Here is a 23,175-nt window from a genome sequence, read left to right as displayed (position 1 = left end):
CCCAATTTTTTCCATGTCTTGTGTCATCATCAGCTCCCCTGCCCCATTCAGCAGCAGGCCCACCTTTCCCCTAGTCTCTCATTTGCTGCTTATGTCCTTATGGAAGGTCGTCTCATTGCCCTTCACATTCGTTGTCAGATTCAGCTCCAGGTGGGCTTTGGCTTTCCTAAACCCATCCCTGCCTGCTCACACAGCATCTCTGTATTCCTCCAGGGTCACCTGTTCCTGCTTCCACCTTCTGTACACTTCCTTTTCATGTCTGCATTCTGCCAGGAGCTCCTCGTTCATCCATGCAGGCCTCCTGGCATCTTTGCTTGTCCACCTGCTTGTTGAGATGGACTGTTCTTGAGCTTGGAGTAGGTGATGCTTGAGTATTAACAAGCTTTCTTGGGATCCTCTTCCCACTTTCAGGGCCTTATCCCACAGGACTTTTATCAAGCAGATCTCTGAAGAGGTCAAATTCTTCTTTCCTGAAGTCCAGAGCTGTGGTCTTGCTTTTTGCCCTGCTCTTAGGATCCTGAACTCCATTATGTCACGGCCACTGCAGCCAAGGCTGCTTTTGATCTTCATACCACAACCAGCCCTCCCTTGCTTGTATGAGGCCCTTTCCTTGCTCGCTTCTCTAATACCTGTGTCAGGAACCTCCTGCATTGCTTATAACCTGCTGTGCTGACCCTCCAGGAGATAATGGGATGGTTAAAGACCACCACGAGCATCTGGGCCTGTGAATGAGAAGCTACTTTCAGTTGTCAAGGCCTCATCTACTTGTTTTTGCTGATCAGGTAGCCTACAGCAGACAGCTACTACAATGTCACCCGTATTGGTCTGCTCTTTAATCCTTATGCATAAGCTCTCAGTTGGCTCATCATCCATCCCCAGGCAGAACTCCAAGCACTCCAGCTGTCCTCTCACATAAAGGGCAACTCCATCTCCTTTTCTTCCCAGCCTGTCCTTCCTAAAGAGCATATACCCATCCATTGCAGCATTCCAGTCATGTGAGCTATCCCTCCACAACTCCATGGTCCCAACAAGATCACAGCCCTGCAACTGCACACAGATCTCTAACTCCTTGTATTTATTCCCGATATTGTATATATTAGTGTACAGGCACTTAGAAGCACAGATTCATCAATGGAAACAGAAGAGACAACCCACAATATTTTTGTAAGAGCTGTCTGATCAGCTACCAAGAAGGGAGGATGACCCACCAGGCATGCATTCATAAGATGTCATCTGAAACACCAGCTGTGCAATGCAGAATTAAGACACAGAAAGAGTGAAAGGATTAAACCACATTTCTAGGATCCATTAACCACCAAAAGACAAAAAAACCAACCCCCCAAAAAAACACACACACAAAGTTTTTGGAGTCACCAAACCTAGCTCATATGACAACCAGCACAAATTGCCAGCCTTGCGTAGGTCTTTATGGGTCCTTTCATAAACAGCAAGTTAAACAATAGCTTTAGCAATATAAGAATATTAAGCTATTCTCCTTAACTCTTCAAACATCCCCTAAACTTGAGATCAAGGCAGTAATAAATTCTTCACAGTGAAGTGTCATTTTCCCAAAAGAACAACAAAAATAATCTGTGATTTCATCTATGAATGATAAATCTATCACACAGATTTCCTCCCTCTCCGCAAGACAGACAGGGCAAAGGTCTTACACAACCAGGAGCAGAAGACTCGGGCTATCTCAGGACACCGCCAGAGAAATGCAAAATGTCTTTTATAGTCTCAGTTACTGCTTATTTGTGGTTATACTACACAGAGGGTATTGGTGTATTTTTATTGCTACACCCTGTACTTTCCCCATGTTCCTTCCCTTTGGACCAGTTAATTACATGCTTATAGACATCCTCTGCTAGAGACATCAGTAATTTTCTCAGGATGACCATACACATTCCCTGATTTTTGCCAAGCTCATCATCCACAAAGAAGCAAGCAAGATAATCTGATTTCTGCCATAAGACAAATTCTTGCTGAGTGGAGGAAGACAACAACTTTGTAGAGTTAGTTTCAAAAACTTAAAGTTTGGGGGTTTGTTTGTTTAAGGGTTTGTAAAATCTACCAGACAAAGCTGATACATTTAGTTGTTAAACAGAAAACACGGGGGATTGTTTAATCAGCATTGGCCATAGCCCCCAGCTACCAACTCTGTGCATTTTTTCAATGGAGAAATGAAACCACAGTTATCACATTTCCCTTAACTAAGAAATGCTGCCTTTGCTCTTCCTGGCCACATTCAAAACCAGCAGCATCCTCACTCCAAAGGCTGCCCCAGAGGAGCTGCATTTAAAAGCCACACTTTTTCCAGGAATTTCCCACTGAACACTGAGAACAGGGATGTTTCCACAGCTTTTGTGGATGTACCATACTCCTGCCATGTACAACGTTTCACTACCTGTCACCGCATTGTAAAAGGAGTGTAACTGAATTCAAACCCTGAGCAAGGACACAAGAATGGGCATGTAATTTATTGTGCTTTCCTTGAATAGTCCAGCACAATCTGTCCAAAAGCTAGCAGCATTCAGAAATAATTCCGTGCTAGGTAAAATAATGTAATACTCACTTGGACTGCAATACAGGAATCACTTCACTGCTAATTCAGGGAAAGAACAGCACATCTGTTGTCCCAGTCTCTGCAACATTAAGTTTATCACCCCAGTGAATCACCTGGGAAAAGAGACTACTGATTTTTGCACATCTCACTACTTAGACTCAGCAAATGAACATCACAGTGCCAGCTGAATTAAAAAAGACAGTCACAATTGTTCAATGCATTTATTTATTCACTGAATTTCTTCAGTAGAAGTTTAGAGCAAAACGAGATGAGAAGAAAACACACTTTCAGGAAGTACAGTCTTTTCTCCGAGTCCTATTAATGCATCTCATTCCACAGCTCTTTAATACAAAATAACCATTTTCTAAACTAGGGGTAAGAATCTGGGATTGCCCTTGCCCTTCCAGGAAGCAAGGATGCTCATTAGAGGGTTACAATCCCTCTACTTAATTTCTCTGACCTTGTAAATCTTCCATGCATGGAAAGGACACAGAATGGTCCTGTGCCAGCCTTACCTGCAGCCTCATGTTTAGGGTATTATCCTAAAAAGTGAAGGTCTCAATACCATATAAAACCGACAACCCCTACCTTTCACTTCTTGAAAGGGAATTCTAATCACTGACATAACAAGCAAAAAAGTGGGAGTCACCATTGCTCCTCTTCCCATTTTGAGTAGAACTGAAAGCCATTCACATATTAGACACTGCATGTTTATGTCAGATGAATTTGGTCCCTTCAGAAACTTCAGCAGGGCTCAGGGCTTAATCATCTCCAGGTTAAAGGGTTATACAGGCTCTCAACTTTCCGGGATGAAAGCCTACACTTAAGGACCACGGAAACTCTGTGGTCCAAAATGAGTACAAAGCTAAAAGGCAGTAATGTAGAACAGTTCCAGTTCTTTTAGCTTCAGGTGAAGTGGATAGGGGGCATCCAGCCATGGCAGTACCTGGATGCATATACAGAAGGAAGGATTTGGTCTGAACATAGTCCATAGAAGAAAGAGATTTCTTCTTGCAAAATCCTAGCAGAACATTTCAAAGGGAAAATCTGGAGCAAGGAAGACACACCCCCAGTGGAGGAAGACCAGGTTAGCCAGCACTTAAACAAACTAGACATATGTAAATCCATGGGGCCTGATGGGTTGCACCCACAAATGCTGAGAGAGCTGGCTGATGTCATTGTGAGACCACTCTCAATTACCTTTGAAAGGTCATGTCAGTCCTATCTTCAAGAATTGCAAGAAGTAAGAGTGGGGAACTACAGGCCAGTCAGCGTCACCTCAATCCCTGGCAAGGTAACAGGAGAAAATCCTCCTGGAAATTATTTCCAAATATATGAGGACAAGACAGTGACTCAGAATAGTTAGCATGGATTTACCAAGGGGAAATCATGCTTGATCAACCTGATAGCCTTCTAGGACAAATTACTGGCTTGGTAGTTGAGGAGAGAGCAGTGGATGTTGTTTGCCTTGACATTAGTGAGACATTTGACACTGTCTCCCACAAGGTCTTAGGGAAGCTGATGAAGTATGGGCTGGATGAGCAGACAGTGAGGTGGGCTGAAAACCAGCTGACCAACCAAGCTCAGAGGGTTTTCATTATTCACACAGCATCTAGCTGGTGGCCAGTTAACTAGTGGTATCTCCTAGAAGTCAATACCTGGTCCAGTATTCTTAAACATCTCCATTAACGATCTGGATGCTTGAACACAGTGCAGCCTCAACAGACTTGCAGATGATAGGAAGTTAGGAGGAGTGGCTAATGTACACGATGGTTGTCCTGCCACTCAGAGTGAATGGAGAAATAGGCAGGCAGGAACCTTATGAAGTTCAACAAGAGGAAATGAAAAAGTCCTGTATTTGGGGAGGACTAACCCCCATGCACCAAGACAGGCTGGGGCCATCCATCTGGAAAGCAGCTTGGCAGAGAAAGGCTGTGGAGTCCTGGTGGACAAGCTAAGCATGAGTCAGCAATGCAACCTCATGGCAAAGACCAACAGCCTAGTGGGCTGCACATTAGGAGGAGTGTGGCCAGCAGCAGGAAAGAGGTGATCCTTCCCCTCTACTCAGCCCTGGTGAGGCCACACCTAGAGTATTTGTCCATTTCTGGACTCCCCAGTACAAGAGAGACATGAACATACTGGAGAGAGTCCAACAAAGGACCATGAAGATGATTAAGGGACTGGAGTATCTATCCTATGAGGGGAGGCTGAGAGAGCTGGGACTGTTCAAAGCCAGCAGAAGACAAGACCCAGGAGGGGTTTCATCAATGGGTATAAATACCTGATGGGAGGGAATGAAGACAACAGAGCCAGGCTCTTTTCAGTGGTGCCCACCAACAGAACTAAAGGCAATGGGCACAAACTGAAACATATGAAATTCCATCTGAAAACAAGATTGCACTTTTTTACTGTGAGGGTGGTCAAACACTGTAACAGCTTGCCCAGAGAGGTTGTGAAGTGTCCATACGGGGAGATATTCCAAACCTGACTGGGCATGGGCCTGGGCAATCTGCTGCAGCTGACCCTGCTTAAACAGAAGGTTTGGACTAGATGAGCTCAAAAGATGCCCTCCAACCTAAATCTGTGATTCAGAATATGAAAGGAAGCCATAAACACAAGCTGAAAGGATTTAAAAAAAAATCAAGGGAGAAAGGTGCTAGGTATGCAGAAGAAAAAGAGAAATTAAAGGCAAGAAATAAGTCTTTTTCAGCTCCAATGAGTATGAAAGAGAATGAAAAGTACAGCACAATGCTACGTTGGTAGTGCAGACAGTCCCATAAGAAGATATGTTTAATAGTAGCTAAGTAGCTACTTTAAGGATGCTTCCACGTATTGTCTGATCCATTTGTCTGTTGCTAACTACTGTCTTTGATGCTAAAGGGCAAGATCATTGGGATCTTCATCTTTTATGGTGCCCTTATATAAAAGAGCTTCAGCACACCCAATCTGTAACGAGGCTAACTGGTGTTAGCACCATTAAAATTATTACAATATAAATTACTTAAATGTAACAGATGGAAAAGAATGAGAGAAAGAGAATAAAAAGAACCTCTCAGATGAGAACACTCTCTACAGTAAACAGATAACTGAAAGAGGAGCAGAGGGAACAGAAATAGGATAAACAAAGCCAGAGCAATGCTTCTTCTTTGCAGTGTGGCAAAGTTTTCCCAAGATCCCAGTTGAAAATACAGACAAAAGATACAGAGAGTTCACAAGAGTCATGGTTATGGGAAATGAGGAAAGAAAACAATAAATTGAGGATATTAACCACTTAATTGCTAGAGATCTGCTAAATCTGCAGAGTATCTATCTGTTTTCTAACCATGTACCGTTTGATTTTCCTCCAAGGAACGTAGGAAACCTTGAAATCACACAGTGGTTTTGATAACATGAGAATGGACTGAAATGCCCCAGGGTAACAAACTCACAACTGCCGAGTGATGTCTGATACATTTAATAGCATCTGAAAGAAAGTTTGTTGTGACAGCTGTGGAGTAGGATGGCTGGAAGGCTAGGTGGACTTGCAAAATGAGGAGGAAATTTCTGCCTAAAAATAAGTCATAGAGTTCTTCCACCACTTAGAAAGATAAGAGGGGAGAAGCTTTATGATCGTGAAGAGTGAAGTAAAAAAGCGACATTCCTCAAAGACTGCTTTTCCAGAATTGTCAAGATTCCTCATCTTGAAGAACGTTTAATCAGCTGGAAAATCTTGGCTTTGGGAACACTCACAGTCAAAGTTCCATTTATATTACAAAGTCCTTAAAATGAGCCTTTTTACATCCAAAGCTAAAGAAAGGAAAGGTACAACACAATATGGATACGAGACTTTGAATACACTACAAAATCTTAAGTCTAAAACTCCAAAGGAAACACCAAATCATGGGTAGTTTTACCTTTATCCACTTCAGAAGAACTACCTTGATTTGCTACAACTCAAGATATGTCCTGAAAACCTTGAAAAGATAAGTGCGACCTAGTAGTTACTGAAATGTTTAAAGAAGGCTAAGGATTAAAACAGAGAAACTACAGATGTGCCAAGAGACACTGCAGTCATAGCTCCCCATTTGGCAAAAGAAAAAGTTCATACCCCATTTATACTGTGTATGGTGGAAGTACTACAGCTTAACATAGGAAGGAAGCAGTAAAGGGAACAATACTTAACTCTTTCTTCACCTGCAAGCCTCAGAATAGTAACAGGCTACCTTGATATAATCTTATTCACTAGCTGCTGCTAAAACGGATGGCAGTAATCCTGAAGAATCACACCGTAATCCATGTGCAGAGTACTGTATCAGCAAAGCTACAGAAATGATCGGTCTGCTACCTCCCTAAGAAGCAGTGACAAACAAGACAAAAATTCAGTAAAAAAAAAAAAAAAAAAAAAAAAAAAAAAGGACAATATAACCACCAAACAATGCTTAGCCCACATAGCAGCTGATATTATTCTTAATGAGCATTCAAAATGCAAACAGTTCTCAAAAGGGAGCACATTATTTTTTCAGAGGCAAAAGACAGGAATTCAGTGGGATTTTTAGATGAGAACAACTGAATAGAACAGAAATACTTAATGAAAGGAAGGCAGTTAGGAAACAATGACATCAAAATACACAATGTTTTTCATATTACAATGAATGCCAAAGTACACAGCTAATGCCAGCTGATGGCATTGAAAGACAACTGGGGAGGAGGGTGGGAAAGATTATTTTTTACAATTAAATCAAAACATAACAAAACAGAGCTGCAATTATATTACCTGGTACTTTGACGCTTACCTTTGGTGACAATTCCTTAAAGTCCCCAACAATTGCTCTAGTGTAAAAAACAAAACAGGTTGCCTTCAGACATTGAAAGACTGGCTTATGAAAAAAGTATTCACAGACACCCATTTTGAGACAAAACATTAGTGGCCTCTTACTAATTTAGGAAACCTTTCTTTATTGTAAAGGCCCTTGGGATAGACACATATCTTGTATCTTTTCACAAAATTCATATATAATTGAGACACAGAACTGCGTATTTTTCTTTCAGCCTTTCCTACAGGAGAAAAGCATTCCCTTTTTATTGAGGCAATATAACCACAGAAATCTTCTCTTACAAACTCTTCTGTATTTTCTGTATTTTCTTATCTGAGGACATGAATTAGGCTATGGAAAAGAATGAAGTATCCAAGAGAGAGAAACAAGACACCACCAACTAAGGGGCAGCAAAGACAAGAATTGCCAGCAAGGGCCCATACTTAAACATCTGTCAAAATGCTAAACTAAGTTTCTTTTTTACAACACATTCAACAAGACATCTTATATCCTGTATTTAGTTAAATTATTCCCACAACTCTGATGCTAAATATTTTCTTTCCAAGTTTTTATTGAAAGACTAGCAGACTGCATCCAGCCAAAGGATGAAACCTATCTTCATACCAGGAGAAAGCCTAAAACAGAAGGTATGAGCTATGAGCAAATGATCAATCCATATCTCTAGAAAGCAAAACTGCTAAAGTTGATGGACGGACATTGTAATAGGAGCAAACCAAGTTCCATTAATGACAGTCAGTGCAGGGCTGTTACTGTCACAAGTTGGTCTGCCACCCCTATGAAAGCCAAAAGGAATCAAATTGCTATCTGGCACTCGCAGGCACTTCTGGTGCTCCTCCAAGCAGCATTCCAGCAGAAGGCTGTTCAGTCCTACAGAACACGTATGTTTTATGTTGCTCCAGATTTTGGCCAGAAAATACAAATACTTTGAGTATCTCCTTCCAGCGATTAAATCTCAGTTTTAAAGGTGACTATACACTACTGAGGGTCAGGATATTTGCCAAAATGAACCACCAAAATAAGCAACCTTAGTTACTAATTATGTAATGGAGTGCAACAGGCCAAGTTTTCTGATGAAGCGACCTGTCTGGCCTTAACAAAAATTACGCCGGATGACAATCTCACCTACATACATTATAAACCACTCTAGAATTATAAACTCTTAAGTTAAATTCTTAGCGATTCCATAAATGACAAGAATAATATTCCTCTATGACCACACACCTACAAAGCATATTTGTTTTGTATATGGAACAAAATTTTTCATTTTAAGTCAACAAATTCAGAGAAAAGTTAGGCACATTATTAAACACTTCAAAGAAAAAGAGCAAAAAAAGGCAAGACCAACATTTTCAAAAGTATCCAACCATTTTAGCTATTTTACTCCACACACCTACAGTCTCATTTTACGGACTCTAAGTAGCACCACAATCCCAAATTAAGTCAATAATTATTCAACATTGCCGAATAGGATGAGATATTTAAGAATATTAATAAATAAAATTTCCAGATTAAAATAACTGTAACTTTTCTGAACATCTTTGTTAGTTTTTTCATACAGTCTTTCTCTACAGTCACAAGAAAAGGTACGTTCCTCCTCCTGCTATAGTAACAACATTCAAGTGGTTTTGTGAAGCTAAGAAATCTGGTGAACATATTGCTAGATTTGTTAAGAAAACTGGTATTCTAGTCTTTTGCCTCCTTACTCTACGATATGCCCACCGTGCCTTCCCTTTCCAAAGCAACAAAAGATGAATTTGTAAATACAACTATATGAAAAAGGCACAGCATGAAGATTTCTCATTACAACTGACAGAAAAATGATCTTTATGATCCACACATTTCTTTACTTATATTAAGGGTGGGAAAGGATATTAATTTCAATGAGATATGTTATGAAGTATGTCACTTACGATTTCATCACGTTCACTAGGGCATAATACTGGTACTCAAATATCATGCTGTATTCCCACATATCAACATCAGAAACAAATTGCTACACTTCAGTGGCAATGTACAATGTACACCATCCCACCACAGACTGCACTGCAACATACAAAGAAAAGCAAGCTTAAAAAGTTTAAATGTAAAGAAACAAGGCAAAGAACAAACTGTAAACAAGATGAATGCACTTTACTTAAAGAGCTTGATAGAAAACTGGTTTTCAGCCAATTTTGAGAAATAAATTAGCAAAACCAGACCTCCTTCTGACGTTGAGGAAAGCTCCAACAACATTTCTTCACCAAAGCTACTCTCCATTGCAGCACACATTTGATCATGGAGTACTACAGCTACCGTGCATAATGCGGTTCTGATTCTGTATTTAACTTCTAATTACTTTTTACTGCCATTTTAGAGACAAAAAATTATCAAACAATTTTGCTACCAGAGAACAAAAAAAGTCAGTTATGGCAGCTGACATCTATCAGTATTAATTTTTTTTTTTATTTCAAGTGGCATTCAACAGTCCCAGTCAAGATCAGGGTCCACAGTGCTACCCACTGCACAGATACAGACAAACATGCCTTTAGGGCCTTACAACTACAGACATACAAAATGGACAAACAAGTGGAAGAGGAGGGACCCAGAAGTGACACCTCCAAGTGATTCAGTTGCACATGAAAGACATTTCAATTAGCATGACCACTCAGCCCCTTTCTCCTGACACTACCAAGACAAGCCGGTCAAAAGCTCATTGCAGTGAAGCAAATGGTCATATTACAAAAAGTCAACAGGAAATCAAAGTGGAAAAAAACAAAACAAAACAAAAACAACAACAAAAAAAAACACCCAAAGAACATACCAAAGAGTAAACGCACCAATTATATAGAGAGAGCAGTGACAAATGCTGACACCAGTGAGTCTGGGTAAGACAATTCCTATTTTTCTGAGCCATGCAATTCTACTTCCAAAAGTGAATTTTTAAAGATGTGTTTAAGTTGTGTTGGTATTTTTTTAATAGAGCATAGCAAAATAGCCATAAATGTAAACAATTACTGTATCTGGTATACTAGTAATAAATATCTGAAAATGTCTGCTGTCTATTGTTGTTCACACACTAACTCAGCTGGCATGTTTCTCTCCAGAATTCTCATGCAGTAACTCAGAAGATCCATAGATCCATCATGCAGGTAACCTGTGAAATAGCTTACACTGAGCTGCTATAGGTTAGTGAATCTTAGGCAAGTATTGACAATTTTCTGTGTAGACAAAATTTGAACATCAGCAAATACGGACAGGGAAGCCCAGACGTATAAAATTTTCACATGAAAGTACCTCAATGCAAAATTTAAAGTTCATTTTGAATATTTAGTTCTCAAACATGCATCTTGCTACTGCCAGCTACGGTCCTTTGGTTTTTTAACATGAAAGAGAGGAATACACTGCTCAGAACCAAAGAATAACTGACACCTGAATGAACACTAATTTCTTAATGTCTTTTGATGAATTACCATTCTAAGCAGATGGCTGAAACAGAAGAAACTTCTCTCTGAAGCAGCCAAAAAGTGACAACATAAACCTGAGCGGATGTTCAAAGTGGAATCAAGAGTCTAAAACACCTTTTAGAGGACTGTGTTGACTTCTCAGTACACAGAATTAACACCAGGAAAAGTAGCCGTATTAGCAATTTATACGTTCAAATCCTATCCATGTGCTCAAATTAAAATACTTAATTGAGTGCAGTAGCATTGGACTAACAGCATTATAAACTATGTTTTCTATTTAGTAAGATGCTTACACAGTGAATTATCTATAAAGCTAAACATAGAATATGCCTACAGTATAGTTTTCAGGTTCAGGAGTATTAGCCATTGGCCTTGATCAGCATTTTTCAAGAGATCTGAAGCCAACAGTTTCCAGAAAGTTTCCAGTTGTTTGGGGTTTTTTTTTAAGTTTTTCATCAGGGAAAGTCTTTAGAAAAATATCAAAATAGAATAGAATAGATTTTAGATGTTGTTGTTAATACAGATAACTGTCCAAGCAAAAATAAATGCCTTATTCTTGTACAGCTGTACCTGCAGAGATACCATAGAACAAACAAGCACAAATACCAACAGCAGCTTCAGAATAAATAAAAGAAGTACCACTGCCAAAACATATTCAGGAGCTACGCTGGAGATAGCTTTCCAAAATGGCAAAAAAATATTTGTGAGAAGGAAGGTAGTTTAATGAACTATGAAACTCCCTTTTCTCAACACAATTATTGTTTGAATCTCATGGTATTAGAAAAACAAATAGAGATCTATCATTTAAAGTCCTCACGGGTTCTTTGTTCTAGCTACCAAACTACCTGTGGTACCATTTGGTTGATCAAGGTGCTTAGCAGGGTCTTGAATGTGACAATACAAAAGCTGATACTGTACTTCAGTGTCATGTTAAGGGAAGATATTGACTTTGGCAAACATAAGTTGACTAGGTATACATATATGTCATTTTTCCGGCACACATTTTACTGCATCTGCAACACTATCAAAGACAGAATGTAATCAACCCTCTCTCTGCAAATATTATGTTAAGATATCTCCCTGTCTTTGCATTGACATGATTCTGACACTGCACCTGACCAATAATACACAGAGATTAAATTATGCTAAGAAAGTACAGGAGGAAACAAAACAGCCAGAAGTTTCCTCCTAGGCCTTAAACACTTCTGCACAGTTCAGACTGTATAAGGCAAAGCTGGCATGCGGGTGTCAGCTCCCAAACTCCAGAGGAGTTTTTACACTGGCCATCTTTGAGAAAACCAGCTCACCACCACTGCCAAGAACGCACCAGGCCCAGGTGAGTGACTGCACCTGAGCTCGGGAAGCACACAGCCAAGCACAGCCCAGAGAGCCCACAGCTCCATTTCGAGACCCCAGTGGCTCATGCTATCCTTCTGCTATTGCAGGTGACAGCCAGAAGCTCTTTCTGGGTCTGCTGGAGGAGTTACACCTGGAACACAATAAAAAGTGAACCTATTTAGACACTCTTTAAATTGCCATTTAGATACAGTGTTACCAAACCGGGCAGGGACCCCGGGTATCAGGACACCTCTGTCTTTTATCCTACCTGCTAAGCAGCCCTCTGGAAGCACAGTTTTAGGAACGCTGCTTTTAAGCGTTTCTAGTCACAAGACCAATCATTAAGGAGACAAAAGCTTGCAGGAACAACCCACTTAGAGCACTTTATTTTGATTTAGCTATAAAGGGTGATTTTTCAAACCCTCACATTTGCCTTGTCATAATTGCATAAAATTCATAGGGCTTTATACACAGCATGAGTAAAGAGACTGTTTAACATTTGTGGCTCTGGTGTTACTAGTATGAGGAAAAAATGGAGCCTCTGCCTCCTTCAGAGAATCCAGATGTTGCAAATGTCAGTCTTTTCATGAATTAAATGCAATTCCAAACTAAAATGAAACTGGTATTAGAGGATTGCTTATACTTGGTTTCGATTTTATCACATATATCAGCTTGCTAGCAGGGGCACTTGATGAGGTAGAGTTCACATAAAGTTACAACTGCTCCTTCACTCAGAAGCAGCCAAAAAGTCATCTTTGACTTGTCAATGAAGTGCTGAACCTTTCAGGATGATGGTCTCACCACATGTGCCCACGCTTCCATGATTTCCCTATTAGGGTCACTCCTTAGAAAGCTCTTCTTTGAAACCATTTCGAAGCCAGGCTGGGGTATAAACAGTGCTTTGGGCAATGAATTACATATCAAACCTGCTCCCCAATGATGACGACTTCCCAGTTAACCATTGAAACAAATCTGAAGGCAACACTAATCCTACATCCCTTATTCCATGTTTACCAACAAGCCCTACTTGTTGAGTACAAAGTACTTAGATATAAACACCTGAAGAGCAGGCAAGGTCAGCAAGAAGCCTACATTTCTTAAGTTTACTATCCCATTTAATTCCTAGATTAAGGCTTTTTCTACAGCAATGTTACCTTTTGCTTTCAGAAGAGCAGCTGAGCTTGCACAGATCACCACCCGCAGTTGCAGTGATGCTTGCAGCTAACAGCCCAGCTGTTACTTCACCACAGCTGAAAATGTTTTCCAGGAAAAAAAGCTAGTATTAGCTGACTTTCGTCCTTCCTGTACCACTCATCTGTAGGGACAGGAGATGTTAGACAGCATGTTTCATTTTGATAATTTTGGGAGGTTGCATTAGACAGATGCCTAGTCTAATTATTATTTATCCAGTATTCATCTGTTTTTTTATATACAGTTCACGTACTGATAAGTTCCCAATAGTTATTTTTATATAACATTCTTCAAAGGAACTTTCCCATGCTCCCATTCCTGTCTGCAAGCTGTTCAACCAGGCTGCATGTTCTGGATTTTCAGAAAACAGTCTTCATAAAATCACAGAACAGTTTGGGTTGGAACAGACCTTTAAAGGTCATCTAGTCCAACCCCCCTGCAATGAGCAGGGACATCTTCAACCAGATCAGGTTGCTTGGAGCCCCATCCAACCTGACCTTGAATGTTTCCAGGGATGGGGCCTCTACCACCTCTCCAGGCAACCTGTTCCAGTGTTTCACCACTCTCATCATAAAAAATTTCTTCCTTTTATCTAGTCTGAATCTACCCTCTTTTAGTTTAAAGCCATTATCTTGTCCTGTTGCAACAGGGCCTGCTGAACAGTCTCCCTCCATCTTTCTTCTAGGCCGCCTTTAAGTACTGAAAGGCTGCAATAAGCTCTCCCCAGAGCCTTCTCTTCTCCAGGCTGAACAACCTGAACCCTCCTGTATGAATAAATTTAATTCTAATACCAACGCACTGAGAACAGAAGCAACAGAGAAGTGCCATATCTTCCAGCATTACAACAATAAGGAAAAGCCAAAGGAGATAAAGCAGCATGTGAAAGGATAGAAAAAAATTAGAAAATTTGACTACTACTCCCCCAAAATATAACTGCTCTGACGTTGGTAAACCCTTGAGACCTGTAAATGCATGACAGTGGGACTGACAAGAGTATGGTGTGTAACGCAATGATGAGATAACTGAGAGGGCTGCACCATAATCACAAGAAAATAGCACTGGTTTAAAAAACAAACAAACAAACAAAAACAAGCATATAAACATCAGATATGCTTTATAGACACATATGTGGTTTTTAACTGCTGGGTTCATCTCCTGACTTAAAGTGAGGGTCAGCAAAACAGGAATCACTTTGTATGGTTTTTTTTAATGCTTCTACTTTAAATAAAACTTGCCATATGATCTGGATCGAAGAAACATAGGATATATCACTATTCATAATGACAGCTCTTCAAATAAAGCTTAAACCACTCATTGGCTTCTTCCAGCCCAAAAGCTTAAACCATAAAGCAATTTTCATAAATTTGTTTCACAGATAACGTCAGATGGGAGAGTATGATGTGCGGAAAAAAAAGTATCATTTCTAGCCATGACAAAATACTACAGAAAGCATAAAGTCTTGTTCGCTTATGAACACCAAGTAACTCATGTTGTTGTGTCAAAAGGATTATTTTTACTCAAAACCAATACTCTGGGCCAAAAAATCAGACCTACTTTGAGCAATGACAGGACTGCTAACAGAAACACCACTTAGCACTGGGAAATACCTTTTCCTCTAGGGAAAAAGATTTGTGAATGAGTTTTCAGCTCACCTACTGCCAGATGTAAACACAGAAAGATAATCATACTATTCTGACACCCTCTTTTTCCAATGAGACAAAAAATTCATCGTCCCAGTCAAAATTTAGATGTGAGGCTAAAGACAGCGTCGTCACCTGCTACGAGCACAGAAAACTTTTAAGAGATGTTTTAACATTCAGCATAAGCTGTTGTCTCCAAGTTTCTTCCAGTTTGACCACCTTCTCCTCTCTCAACACCACATTTGCCAGAACAGTCCAAAATTGGACAACTACCAAAAAGCCCCATATGATCCACTCATATTGGATATGCTGTGTTTGGCTATGCCACGTCTTTTCAATAATCATGACTATAGCGTACACCAGATAGCACTGCAAAGCAAGATGTATCTGCTGACTTGGGCAGCATCACTTGCTGGAAACAAGCGCATCTGTCCACACTCAGTTACTCGGAGATATTTGAACTCACTACCACCCTTTCTGCAAGTTTTCTCTTCAGCTATAAGAGGTAAGTCCAAAATGAAGCATGAAGCACAGACCTTAGCTGCAGAAGTACTGTATATTAAAATCAGTGTAGGTGTACTTTACCAGCCTATGGACTGGGCAACAGAAGATTTTGATCAGTTGTGGCTTAAGTCCATCTAGGTCCCAGCTACAGTGTCTCTGCCCTCCAAACTGTCATTCACTTGCACCAGAACCTCATCCATATGGTCAGGCAGCAAGTTGGTTCTGGGAACCAATCCACTGAAAAACATTTATTCTTTGTTTGCAGATATTAATCATGAGCATTAGTACCAGTAGGTTACTGCCAAAAGAAAATGGGGATATACTACTTGAAGGAAGATTGGACTGTGGCAGTCCCTGCTGCCTGAAGAGCAGACAGCTCTGTTCTTTCCACCACCTCTGCTACCTGTGTGAGAATCACTGACCAAGGGACAGGTGGGTGGCTGGGATGGAAGCCTCTGCAGCAGCTGCAGGTAAATTAGACAAGGGCAGTAACTCAGAGCTTGCACAGAATTTTCCAAGCCTATTCCTGAGACTTTTTTGCTTCTGGAAACCCTCTAGAGATTACTTACTCAACAACTATTTCAAGACAATCAAACTGAAGAAGTAATTAAAATAAAGCTGACTTTGTTTTCCTTCTAGGGTATCTCACAGTGCATCACCGAGGTAGAAATTGTCTGCTCTGTGTATTTTTCGGCAGCACTGAATACATTACCTGAGATTAGTAATGTAATTTTCTGCCTTATCTAGTTGTCATAAGAGAAAATATTAATAGTCCACTGCAGTATATGATCAATCTTAAAGAAATTAGTAACTTCCAATTCTTTCTGCTTCCAAAGCAATAAAGAATTTCATTAAACTAAAACTCAAAGAAGTGTTTACACAGTCTGCCATGGAAGAGTGCTCGTGTTTTGCATGGGAGAACATGACCAGAGAGAGCACTAGAAGGTGAGCCCTGTGATTCAGAACAGTAAAAATCAACAAGATCAGAAATGCTAATCTCAAAACCTGTGGAGAGTAGAAGGGAAACCATTACAGATAAATAAAATTTATGCTTCTGTCTTCAAAAGTTACAGATAAAAAAGTGGATGCTTTCCCAACAGAGTCTATTGGCTCAGATCTCATTTTAAGGCCTCAAAAAAGCACATTTCTTTCTCAAATGTCTATTGGCACATGCATAATATTACATAAGCCCCTTTTGCAGGGCTACTTGAAACACAAAATTACTTTTGACTCACTCGTCTTATGTAAATTCACAGTCAAGTGCCTCTGAAAAAAACTAACACAAAAATTAAAGGCACAGGATATCAATGTACATGTAGCAGATGAAAGCTAGAAAAATTGTTGGAGGGTGGAAGAGTGATCTCATTCCCTTTCATACAGAGACTTCTGGCAGGAAATGTACTATCACTACATTTAAGTAAAAGATCAGACACCATAACCAGCAACTGGAGGAAAAAGAAAGCAAAAAAAACCCCAACACACATATACTTAAAACCAGAACTGTTTTCTCACATCAGTACTAAAACAGGCTTCACAAGGGTGACAACAATTCTCAGTTGCACAAGATGCTGCATCTGTGGGGTCACAAAACAGGCTTGGTCAAATCCTGAGCTGGTTGAAACCGTCACTGTTGTATTGAATGCAGGATGGTCATTCAGGCAAGTTTAAAGTAAATCTTAGTTGTTTATATATCCTATGATGTAAGAAATGTCTATGAGAGGTGACCTGAGATTAACCTCCTCTCACTATAACACAAAATTCTTAGAGAATTGAGATAAACTTGACTGGAATTCTTCTTTTCTAAAACAGCATTAGTCTCTTTTAAAGTCAGGTTTTAAGATCATAGGTTTTTTACCACACCTCTGATTGCAATGGGTAGTAGAGAGAAACACTTTGCCAAAATACATAACTTCTTAGAGATGCATTTTAATCCGTATGTCTGTTCATTAGATACTTCTATCAACTCCCTCTTGGCAGCAACAGCACCAAAGGGATTTTCATGTTTTTCTCTCACCCACTGTGGAGAAAATTCATCAAACAGGTCTATGTTAATTAGATTTAAAAGACTCTGAGAAAATATTACTATTATTAATACCAGGACAGAAAAAAGAATCCAAACAAACAAAAACCCCATAAATAAATAAATAAATACCCCACTACCACCACCATTGGTCCATTCTCTCTGTTTCAAAAACAGAAATCAAGGCTCTTGTAAGATCAAGGCACCCAAATTACCATTTCTTAAAACTACAGGCTAACAATGTTAACATTTTTCTCAAGCCGACATACAATTTTTTCTCCTATTGTAAAATCAAAACAAAAAAGAGCAGAGCATTCTCCAGAGATTCTGTCAGAAATACTGACTTAATCAAGTAATTGGCATTTACGAGATCAGAAAATCAGAGCTAAAAATTCACTATTGACATCACAGTGAAAATGTAAGTGACTGGGGGTCAACTGAAGAAAGAACTTACACTTATTTCACTACTTTGAGATTACTGCAGACATTTGGTAACAAAAACGTGAAAGATTACTGCAATGCAGTTTCTGACAGATAATATTTCCTGTCGAGACAGAAGAGAAAGAACTGTAGAGCTTCAAGATTGTAATCGTTTCGTACATTTCCACACACAAAGTACTTTTTTAAGCAAAATATTTCACCCCTGCAGCTGCTATCTCTTAGATGTACTGCCATCCTTCATCTTCATCCACACACAACTGGAAGGAACGAAGAAATGACAGGACAAAGTTTTCAATCTTAAACAAGAAAGTTTTACACACTATAGCAGGAATAGATAAAAGAATCCCATGTGCATTATGAGTTCATGCAATTATATCAACAATAAGAGACTGCGTAAGTTGCTTCCTTTCCTGATTTGGCATTAAAGACATGCAGGCATTTGCAAAACCATGTTATAAAACAAATAAGAATTTATATGAGCTTTTACTGACAGATGTCTCCCAACAGGGGTCAATGCCAGGTTGTTCTTCCCCAGCCCAGATTTGCAATCTGTTCTTATCTGATTTACTATCTCATTGCTCTGCTGTTCAAAAGAATTATATATATTTAAAACACCAAGAAACAAGATTGGTTAAGACGAAGGCTTTGTATGAATCTCTAAAGCTGCAGTGGCTCTGATCCAAGTTTATCCGCACAGACTTCATCTGAAAGATTGAAGTTTGGGTAAAGCAAAACTGATTGCAAGCACAATTGATAGATGCTATTCAAGATAGAGTGGATAAGCCTAAAGAAATTAGTCAAAAATTAGAAGGAAACAAGGGACATAAGAACTCTCAGGGATATGGCAGGCTTTGTAGGGCTTCTTTGGGGAAAGAATTGTTTGAGGTTTTATTTAAAGTAATAATCTAACAGAGGGAGCACCAGAAAAGACTGGTGATTTTAAGTGATTGTAGGTAAGCGTGAGAAAGACTTTTATTAACAGCTTTCATCCTCGCAGAAAAATAACCAGAGCAAAATCAAGGCCAACTTTTCTCACCCTAGCTTAAATCTTATTAATTTCTCAAGCTAAAATAGAAAGATACATTCTAGATAGACGTAGATGTGAGCAATTCTTCCATTCCCACACAGGGAATCTGTTCTACAGTCATACCAAGTCTTGCTTTATAAGAAGAAACACCCACACGCTTCCCCTTCTTCGACAGATTACAACACTCTTACAGTCTTTTGATACAAAAGGGCGAGCAGATGTGGAACTATCTCTAGAAACAGTAAAAATTAATCTAATTTTGAACAGAGTGAAAACCAGACAGGCAAAATTTTGAAAACTAAGGCTTACAAAACAAGAAATCAGGATTTCAGGTGTTGCACATGCATGGCCCTCTCTGAGCAGGTGCTTTGGATGCTCATGCAGCACTTAAGAAAGCCAGGCCCCCAAAATTCTGCAGTTTCAAGGAAGAAACATGTAATCAACAAAGAAACAGAAATCTGGTGCTTGTATTTTGAATTTTCTCTTCAGCAGTTGTGAGCAGACTTGTAACCTGTCAGACATAACCACTAGATTCAAAAGGCTCCTCTGTTATCTAATGCTTTCTTAGTAAAATCTGATTCAGCTTGCAAAACTTAAATTTTTTTCATTTTTTTATATGTCACTTTTCTCTCCCTCATATATATTTTAGTACTTCTATAAAATATGTATATGCATATACACATATATAAAAAATGTATATACATAAATAAAAATGCCTCTCATACTTTTCCCTTTTGTATGAATTTGAAAAAGATAGTCTTTGAAGAATAAAGTCCTGTCAAAACAAATCTAACGGGTACTAGTTACTAGGATTTCCTACTCAGAAGCACTAAACCACTTTACATGCTGGGACCTCTTCACTATGAAGTCTGCCATAAAACGTAACTAAATATCTAATGCACCCATCTGGTATTTATGGGTTTTACCCATTTGCAGCGGCTTAGCTTTCAGTCAGCGACTGCTGTCAACTCTGCCGGTTTCAAGATCACGGCAGAGCACCGTGCCTCGCCTAACGCCGGCCACGCGTCCCCCGAGCACGTGTGCGACGGCCAGCTCCAACTGCGGGCCGATATTTGCTTAATTATTAAACTATTTCTAAATTAATTGTTTAATTATTAAATAAATAACTGAAAATTAAGAGGAACCAGAGGGTAAGCAGGCATTTCTTGCCACGCAATGGAGCTCCCGTGTTGCTGATGGGCGACCAAGCCGGTGTTTTTCCCCCTCCAGAGAAGGGCGGGAGGACAGGCCCGAGGTGGGCCCGACGCCCTGCTGCCAGGCCGGGGGACTCCAGCCCACCGACCCAGGGCAGCGCCCGAGGCTGAAGGCCCCATTTCGGGGGGGGGGACGGGACGGGACACGGACGGACACCCCAGCGCATGCTGGCAGCGCTTTAAAGCAAGGCCTCGGCAGGAGGAGGAGACGGGGCTGAGCCCCGCCGAGGCGCCGGTGATGGCGGCCTGCGTGCCCCTCCTCGACCCCAACCAGGCGGCCGAGCCGGAGCCGCAGCCGGGTCCCCCGCGAGGAGCGCGGCCCGGGGAGAGCGCTGCAGCCGGGCGAGGGGCAGAGCAGCCCGGGCGAGCGCTTCCCGCGCGGAGGCCCCCGGCCCCCTGTGAGGAGGAGGAGGAGGCGGAGAAAGAGGAGGAGGAGGGGAGCAGAGCAAACACGCACCTTCCCCGTGCAGATCGGGCGGCAGCCGCGGCGCCAGCACCGCCTCCGCCCGGCCGGCCGGCTGGGGACCGCGGGGAGGAGGAGCCGCCGCCAGGGTCGGAAGGGGGCGGGCCCCGCCCGGGCCCGGCTGGGGCCGGGTGCGCCGAGGCCGCCTGCAGCCCCGTGGAAGCCGCCTCGGGGCCGGCGCTGCGTTGCGTTGCGGGCGAGGCCGGGCGTCCCCCCGCTTGCCGGCGTGTCGGGCCGTGGCGCCTCGTCGGCCCCTCTGAGGCGAGGCGAGGCGAGGCGGGCCGGGCCCGGGCCCTCCCGCCCCATGCCGGCCTCTCGGTGAGGCCTACAGACTCCCACCCGTGCACCACCACCAGCCGCCCTTCCCAGGGAGAAGCCCCCTCGGTGCGAGGGGGCTGCCTGCTCCCCGGGGTGGCGTTTTTGTTAGCGGGGTGAGGACGTACAGCCAACAGGCGAAGTGTGAGGAGGCTTTGCCGCTGCCTGCGCGGTGGCAGCGGCCTTCTGCCGGGGTACTAAAGAACGTGGCAGAACGTGGCAGGACGTGTCGTTCCTTGGTGGTTTCCAGCGCAGGTCGTGTCATTCCTTGGTGGTTTCCAGCGTGCTGAGAGCCGTCGCTGCCTTCACGCTGCTGGCAACCGAGGTAGGGCCACCGCTTCTTGCGTGGTGGCCTCCTGCACAGCACTGCACTCATTTAAATAAAGTGTTTAAAAAACACTTGGGTAAATGAGTGCAAATTCTTCTGTAAATAAGGTCTTAAAATGCAAATGTGGGTCTTAATCTGCAAACACTTGAATTGAAGCTCTCGACTGGTTCTACTTAAGTCAACGGGACTACCCAGGTGCTTATAGGTAAGTGTTTTTAGGATCAAAGCCCTTGGCGCATTTCCAAAAAGCTGCTGTAACAGGAAGACGGTGAATAATTTCCCTCTAATATTCAACACAGTATTCCAATATTCATGAACTTTCTACCTATGTGAAAAGAGTGTAATACTAATGAGCTTCATGGGCATGTACCTTGAGGAGGGATTCGAAACACACTTTATTATAAGATAATGGCTGTCCCTGCCAACCTGACTCCTCCACCCGTTTGAGGTGACTCATTTGTATTTTTCACTTGCATTTTTCAGTGCACAGTCTGGATGGTACATTTTTGCAGCTGGGGCTGTGTCCTTTGCTATACAGATCATGGAGCCTGGCAGTGGGATGCAACAATACCTTTCTCAAACTGCTGCGGTCCTTCAGAGTCCTGTTCCTTGAGGGTAACAAAATAACTGTTTCAATAAAAATGTTGCGCAAGGAAATGGCTGTTAGAGATCTGCCTGTGCATGCTGTATATTCTTCATGTACTGTGCCATGTAAGCTGTAAGTGTCCATCTGGGACTGTATCTCTGGAAAGAGATTATACACAGTGATTAAATAGTTATAAATGTGTTGCTGTAAGTCAAGCAAGAAAATATTCCATCCTCAAAGTTTGGTGGCTGCTGCACCCACGTCTTGAACTTAACTGCCAATGTATGGCTTTCCTTTTTGCTTCCAGTGAGAGAGAGAACATGGAACAGGTCTGTGTGAACAAGCTCATGTAAAACTGTACTTGCAGTATTTGAATTTAGGATTTTGGTTCATTCCTGGAAGTGATTCCTTCTCTCTTCATTTGCTCCCTTTACAATTAAATCACTTTTCAAAACTTGTTTCCCATTAATTTTTCCTCAATTAGCTTGCTTTGTTAATCCTCCACAGCCAAGGAATCGGAAGGACGAGTGATAATAAACCATCTTTTTTCCCCGTCATCAAATAGTCAGAAGGATGGAGAAATCTTGGCATGGCTGTCATTAGTCCCAGGTTAGAGGGAAAAGAGCACGCTGCTTATGTCCTTGCCTTGAGAAGCAATAAGTAAGAGCAAGTGGAGACATAACAACAAAACTTAGAGCTCCACCCCCCAAGCCTCTTTAGCCAGCAACATGCACATATCTGTTTATGGGTTTGAAACACATCAATACCGACTTAGCCTCAGGAAAGGTATTTCCATCAGACCCATCTCTTACATTATTTTCTCATATTTTGCATTATTCACTAAATGCATAGTTTTGTTTTCCTTTAGTTTGCAGCTTCAGGACTTTCAGATTGCTATTCTTCCCTCCTCAGGATTGTAATTGTAAATCAGGGAGAGGCTGGAGCTGAGGAGACCTGCGCTCAGTTTCCCAGACTTTATAAGCTACTATGCTGGGCAAAATCCTAGCCCCTCCTGCATCCAGAAATCACCCATGTGATCCATCTTACGTACTTCTGAACTCATTAGACTATTCAGGTGCTTGAAGGTCCCCATATGGATGTACCTTTACAAGATTGCTGTGATTACACTGGTAGGAACAGTGTCAGAGTCAAGAACTTAATACTCAAGAAAGGGATTGGATATATATGAATGTCAAAAATAATCAGAATTATCTGATTGTAACTTGGTGCTTCAGGGAATAAGCCGGTATCTAACTGCTGGAAAGGGGAATGAAATCTAATGTGA

General features: G+C 41.4%; 1 protein-coding gene and 1 long non-coding RNA gene across 7 annotated transcripts in view; one reads left to right on the top strand and one right to left on the bottom strand.

Moving 5' to 3' along the window:
- Window positions 1-20,769, bottom strand: part of CPQ (carboxypeptidase Q) — a 165,815-nt gene extending 145,046 nt beyond the window's left edge. For 2 of the 5 annotated variants that reach the window (XR_011324087.1, XM_069779730.1), the window contains exon 1: window positions 20,656-20,768. The gene's annotated coding sequence lies outside the window, so the exon portion shown is untranslated. Of the gene's footprint in view, window positions 1-7,319; window positions 7,342-19,293; window positions 19,397-20,655 lie in introns of those variants that run through there. The other 3 variants (XM_069779733.1, XM_069779732.1, XM_069779735.1) reach the window with 3 other exon arrangements.
- A 198-nt stretch (window positions 20,770-20,967) lies between these two features.
- Window positions 20,968-22,841, top strand: LOC138684800 (uncharacterized). 2 transcript variants are annotated; one of them, XR_011324089.1, is made up of 3 exons: window positions 20,968-21,301; window positions 21,412-21,509; window positions 21,788-22,841. It is a non-coding gene; the product is annotated as an uncharacterized lncRNA (long non-coding RNA). The 2 variants fall into 2 exon arrangements; XR_011324088.1 differs by having other exon boundaries at window positions 21,604-22,841.
- The last annotated feature ends 334 nt before the right edge of the window (window positions 22,842-23,175 follow it).

This window comes from Haliaeetus albicilla, chromosome 3 (assembly GCF_947461875.1).
Source record: "Haliaeetus albicilla chromosome 3, bHalAlb1.1, whole genome shotgun sequence".
Lineage (NCBI taxonomy): Eukaryota > Metazoa > Chordata > Aves > Accipitriformes > Accipitridae > Haliaeetus > Haliaeetus albicilla.
The sequence above is the reverse complement of the archived record's forward strand: the minus strand, read 5'-3'. Positions and strand labels throughout refer to the sequence as shown.